This window comes from Linepithema humile, chromosome 1 (assembly GCF_040581485.1).
Source record: "Linepithema humile isolate Giens D197 chromosome 1, Lhum_UNIL_v1.0, whole genome shotgun sequence".
Taxonomy (NCBI): domain Eukaryota; kingdom Metazoa; phylum Arthropoda; class Insecta; order Hymenoptera; family Formicidae; genus Linepithema; species Linepithema humile.
In genome coordinates this window covers 16,145,297-16,150,930 of record NC_090128.1, presented here as the reverse complement: position 1 = coordinate 16,150,930, position 5,634 = coordinate 16,145,297, and positions in this window count along the sequence as shown.

Below are 5,634 nucleotides of genomic sequence, written 5' to 3'. Positions count from 1 at the left end.
ACGAAATAAATCCATTCTACTCTTGTTTCAACCAATTCTCCTGTCGAAGTAATAAGATTCCTTCTAGTTGGGCGAATATTGATACAACGTCATTTCTTCTTCCGTCTGCGAACTACATTTTGAGAATAGCGACCTACATAGACGGGGCTTAAGACAGGCATCGACGTTATTAATGCGCTCCTCGACACTCTGATACCATAGAGCTAACGATTATTTACTTCGAAATATTTATCCCGCACCTCTCTCATGTGCAACGCCCATTATCGCGATCGCCATGATAAATGTCTCGTGTGAAAAATCGATTTTATTGTCGGCACATATACATATGCATATGCATATAGGTGTATGTATATAGGATGCATTCTCCACGAGCCACTCGCGGTTTAACTCGAATACGTATGTAACGTTTCGACACGACGAGCGTGTCCATCGACGGCGCGCGATGGACCACGGATGATGGATACGCCTACTCTTGATATTTCGGTGATCAATAACGCGATATACCTTTCTCTCTCTCTCTACTGCTCTCTCTCTCCATGTCGTTCGCCACGAAGGTGGGAACCATTATTCACCCATGCAGTCGCCGGTGAATAAATAATTTACCTCGTCATACCAACGACCATCAGAAGACCGACTTGGCAGCGCGGCCTGGCGCTCACGCCGCTCCAGCCCTTTCCCTCCCCGGACCCTTTGTGTTACCGATAATAATAAAGGTATGCGCGCGCGATTCGGTCTCTTCTTTGAGTACATCATCGAAAACGATACGCGTGTAGAGACCGCGAGCGAGAATCTCCTTCCTTCTCTCTTTCTCAATGTTCGACGGCTCGATGTGTGTCGAGGGCCAGTCCGGGCTGCCACGACTTTGAATGGCACGGTCGATTTATCTCCTTTACGCGAGATCATCAACGCAATCGGAATGGCTCGTGTGTGCTGCGGCGCATATATGTATCTGGAACTTACATATGCGTGAATGCGTCGTTTGGTTACACGCGTATGCCCACGGAACGAAAACTGGCCGCGGTGGTCACTATTTGGGAGCATGATCGGTAGTTTTGATTCAGTTCGAGGCCCCCCGATACATTATTATCTCCGACGACGATAATTAGCGCCTACTTAACGACCGGCTTGTATGCGTGCCGCTTTTATGTCTCTCGAGTCGGGATTCGCCTCGATCGGGATTTCTCTTTCTACTGGATCACTCCTACGAAATGACCGCGCATTGTCGAATATGCGTAGAGCGCGTTTTCGATTAATCCTTTCGTGTCACAGTTCTTGTACACCTCTGCCGAAGCAAAGTGAGCGATTTTCATATCTTTCTCTCGGCACGTGGATGAGGTAAACTATTTATATATTTTATAAAAAAAAAAAAATTTGCAAAAACGAGACCGACATTGTTTTGTTCAATTACTTGGGATAATAATCTGCATGATCGCCAGGACTGACGGGATTAAAATACGGAGTATTATCTCGAGAACCGGCACATTCAAAGATCTATAAAATCTAAACGACCATAAAACAGTCTCCCAGGTGGCCTTGTCTTGACTTTAGATTTACGCGTATTAAAAGGGAATTACAATATTAATAAGGCCTTTTTAATGGGCCACAGTCGACCTTCATGTCGGCATCGTCCGCCCTCGGCTAGAAATCCTCGCCTTTCCTTTGAAACTCATTACGATTTTGGGTGCTTCGATGCCGAGACGGAAACGAGGCAGCCGTAAATATCGATGAAAATATTGTTTATCGTTATTCACACGCATTATATTACTCGGCCAGCGATATATCATTTCGTTCATGTCCACACTTGGGAAAATTATTCCTACGCCTTTCTCTTTCTCTCTCTCTTTCTTTCCCCCCCCCCCCCCTCTCACTCTCTCTCTCGTTGTCAATATATCTATATACATATAAGACAATTGACCAAATACAATAGTTTCTGTACCTATATCTGAACACTTGAATATTGACAGCACTATTTCTCATACCAGAAGTCGCGTAAAATCAAGCAAAAATTTTAATGCATCATTATTTTTGTATAATATCATGTTAATTAATGAAATAATAATTAGATGTTTATATATAAGTACAGATTTCAGTATAAATCTATAAAAAATATTAAAATTAGATAGAATTAGATGTCTATATGCTATAATAATGCTGATTGTAAATTTATCAATAATTTTTTTGATATCTAGATATAACTGTAGATATAACTGAGGTATAACTGTACGTTTCAGAGATTCCAAACAAACGGAAATGGCAACTATTAACTATTGATCGAATGCAAACAACGCTCGCGACATTCAAAAGCTTAATCTAGCAATTAAAATATGTTAAACACACATATATATATATATATATATATATATTTATATATATAGATACACCTAATATACTATACGACCGGGTTCGCAGTATTTCATATTTAACGCGAAACCGTAACTCGCCGTGCGGCTGCCGCTTCTCGGCCGCTGCTATATCCTTTTTTCTCCTTTTTTGATTTATAGGTAATTTATTGCGGCTCTCTCGTAGTCGCCGCAGCTTCTTCGACTGCATATGTGCGCGTAGATCGTGTATTGCCTACATGTGTGACCAGTCCCTGTAGATCTGTGCATGGTTTTGACGACACGGATCGTGAAAGTTAATTCAGAAAGTAACATTACGCGCGCAAGCAAAATGAAACACTTTTGTCAATAGTTCTCTTATTTTTTATTCAAAGTATATGAAATTTTTGCGCAAAAAATGTTCATAGAATAAAATCCGCCAATTATATTTGGCTCAATTTTTCATCTCTTATCGCGAGATTCGCGAAATTTCCCGTCGTAAAGTTTGCGCGCGAGAACGCGAATTTTCCAAAGATGGGAGTGCTGATCGAGCTGACTCGACGCATGTTGCAATTACCATTAGCAGTTGTAAAGGCGCCCCTTTCGATACGGTGTAATGACAACTAATAACGTGCTCACAAGCTGTTGGTTTTCACTCCAAGTATTCCAAGTATCAAGTATCTTACATATGTATGCACGAGCGCACACGATTGCAGCAGATGCCAAGTTACCTATAACTGTTTCTGGCTTGTTATTAAGTGCGTACTTCACGAGGGAAACGTTTACGAGCAAAAACCTACCGACGCCATTATTGATACCTCCACTTTTACCGTGCTTAAGAATCGTTTGCATAGTTGATTACAAAACGGAAAGCGCACGAGCAAAAGCGTACGAGCATGTACCTATACCAATTGGGACGTGACTATGACGCGAGCTTTTTCTTTCTTTTGTAATTCCTGTGAAAACGAAAAAGCGCTGCTAATATTTCCGTGAGAGATCCGTGAAGATGTCGCTCTCTTCACGCGGATGTAACACACAGGGCATTTACTTGACAGAAAATCTTTGCCAACTTCGCGCGAGCAATAAAAAGGAGAAAACGCGGGAATAATCGGGGTGCCTCTCTTTGATTCGCAGCCTCTCGAGCAGAGGGTACTTGGAAGCGAAATAGCAAAGGAGTCACAAACGGCAATCACTGCGCTAAGTACTAACCCAATCAAGCGACCACTTTCTCTCTCTCTCTCTTCTTTCTCCCTCCTGGTCTCCGCAATGCCTACTTGAAGGAGCCTTCATCCCTTAAATTATGCCTCTCATCTCCACCTCAACGTTCGTTGTCACGGCAATTTTTCCCGAAAATATTTCCTGAAATATTCACAAGTGGTGTAACAAGTAATACTTGTATAGAAATTTATAATTGAAAATAAGAGAAAGTAATAAAAGAGTGAAATATATTATAACTTTTTTGCAGATATATTCAAGATTGCTTGAAAAAACTTAAAATTTTTTTAAACAAATTTTTTTGTCCGAAGGAATCAAAGAGAACTCTCAAAATATTTTATCAAGATTCAGACAATTTTTGTTACAAATATCGATTATTTTAATTGCCTTTATCGGCCAATTAGCGTTTTATTTCTTTTCAGCACATTTTCCACTAATAATATTTGAAACTTAAGTAGCTTATTTTTTTTTAATTCTTTCTTAATCAAATTTTGACTTTAAATGTCCTTTACTTCTAGAAATTTTGATTGAAAATATCTGGAAGATATAAAAGTTTTGAAGCACTCTATATATATATATATATACTTATATATATATTGGTATATATTTCGGTGCAACCGTAATTACGTTTGTCATACGAAAATAAACATATTTCTCTCTCTCTCTCTCTCTCTCTCTCTCTCTCTCTCTCTCTCTCTCTCTCTCTCTCTCTCTCTCTCTCTCTCTCTCTCTCTCTCTCTCTCTCTCTCTCTCTCTCTCTCTCTCTCTCTCTCTCTCTCTCTCTCTCTCTCTCTCTCTCTCTCTCTCTCTCTCTCTCTCTCTCTCTCTCTCTCTCTCTCTCTCTCTCTCTCTCTCTCTCTCTCTCTCTCTCTCTCTCTCTCTCTCTCTCTCTCTCTCTCTCTCTCTCTCTCTCTCTCTCTCTCTCTCTCTCTCTCTCTCTCTCTCTCTCTCTCTCTCTCTCTCTCTCTCTCTCTCTCTCTCTCTCTCTCTCTCTCTCTCTCTCTCTCTCTCTCTCTCTCTCTCTCTCTCTCTCTCTCTCTCTCTCTCTCTCTCTCTCTCTCTCTCTCTCTCTCTCTCTCTCTCTCTCTCTCTCTCTCTCTCTCTCTCTCTCTCTCTCTCTCTCTCTCTCTCTCTCTCTCTCTCTCTCTCTCTCTCTCTCTCTCTCTCTCTCTCTCTCTCTCTCTCTCTCTCTCTCTCTCTCTCTCTCTCTCTCTCTCTCTCTCTCTCTCTCTCTCTCTCTCTCTCTCTCTCTCTCTCTCTCTCTCTCTCTCTCTCTCTCTCTCTCTCTCTCTCTCTCTCTCTCTCTCTCTCTCTCTCTCTCTCTCTCTCTCTCTCTCTCTCTCTCTCTCTCTCTCTCTCTCTCTCTCTCTCTCTCTCTCTCTCTCTCTCTCTCTCTCTCTCTCTCTCTCTCTCTCTCTCTCTCTCTCTCTCTCTCTCTCTCTCTCTCTCTCTCTCTCTCTCTCTCTCTCTCTCTCTCTCTCTCTCTCTCTCTCTCTCTCTCTCTCTCTCTCTCTCTCTCTCTCTCTCTCTCTCTCTCTCTCTCTCTCTCTCTCTCTCTCTCTCTCTCTCTCTCTCTCTCTCTCTCTCTCTCTCTCTCTCTCTCTCTCTCTCTCTCTCTCTCTCTCTCTCTCTCTCTCTCTCTCTCTCTCTCACTCCTCTCCGAGCTTTCTTCTCGCATTGTCAAAAGAACATATATCGTAGGCGAACGCGCAGAGGCAGACGAGAGGTACATCGTCCTCGTCGCGTCTTCTCCTCCTCTCCTACATCATTCCTTTCCCCCTTTCATAGTTCATATATCAAACGCTTAGGCAAGGCGGCGACACATAAATACCAGTACGTGGTATATAAAAGCCCCGGCACCTCGGTAAGGATATATCCCCACGCCGTGTTGCTGGTCGCAGTAGATAAAATATATTAACCCACCTCTCGGACCGCGCGACTGTTGTGCCGCGTGGATTTCACGATTTTCGGGGACACTTTCCCGTCTTTCTTTCTCTCGATGTTCGCTCTCGGTTCCTTGCCTTGGGATGACTTACGACGACGTCGGCATGCTTTAAGTTCTACCACTCCTTTTCCACTCGTATGTTGCACGAGGGATTAG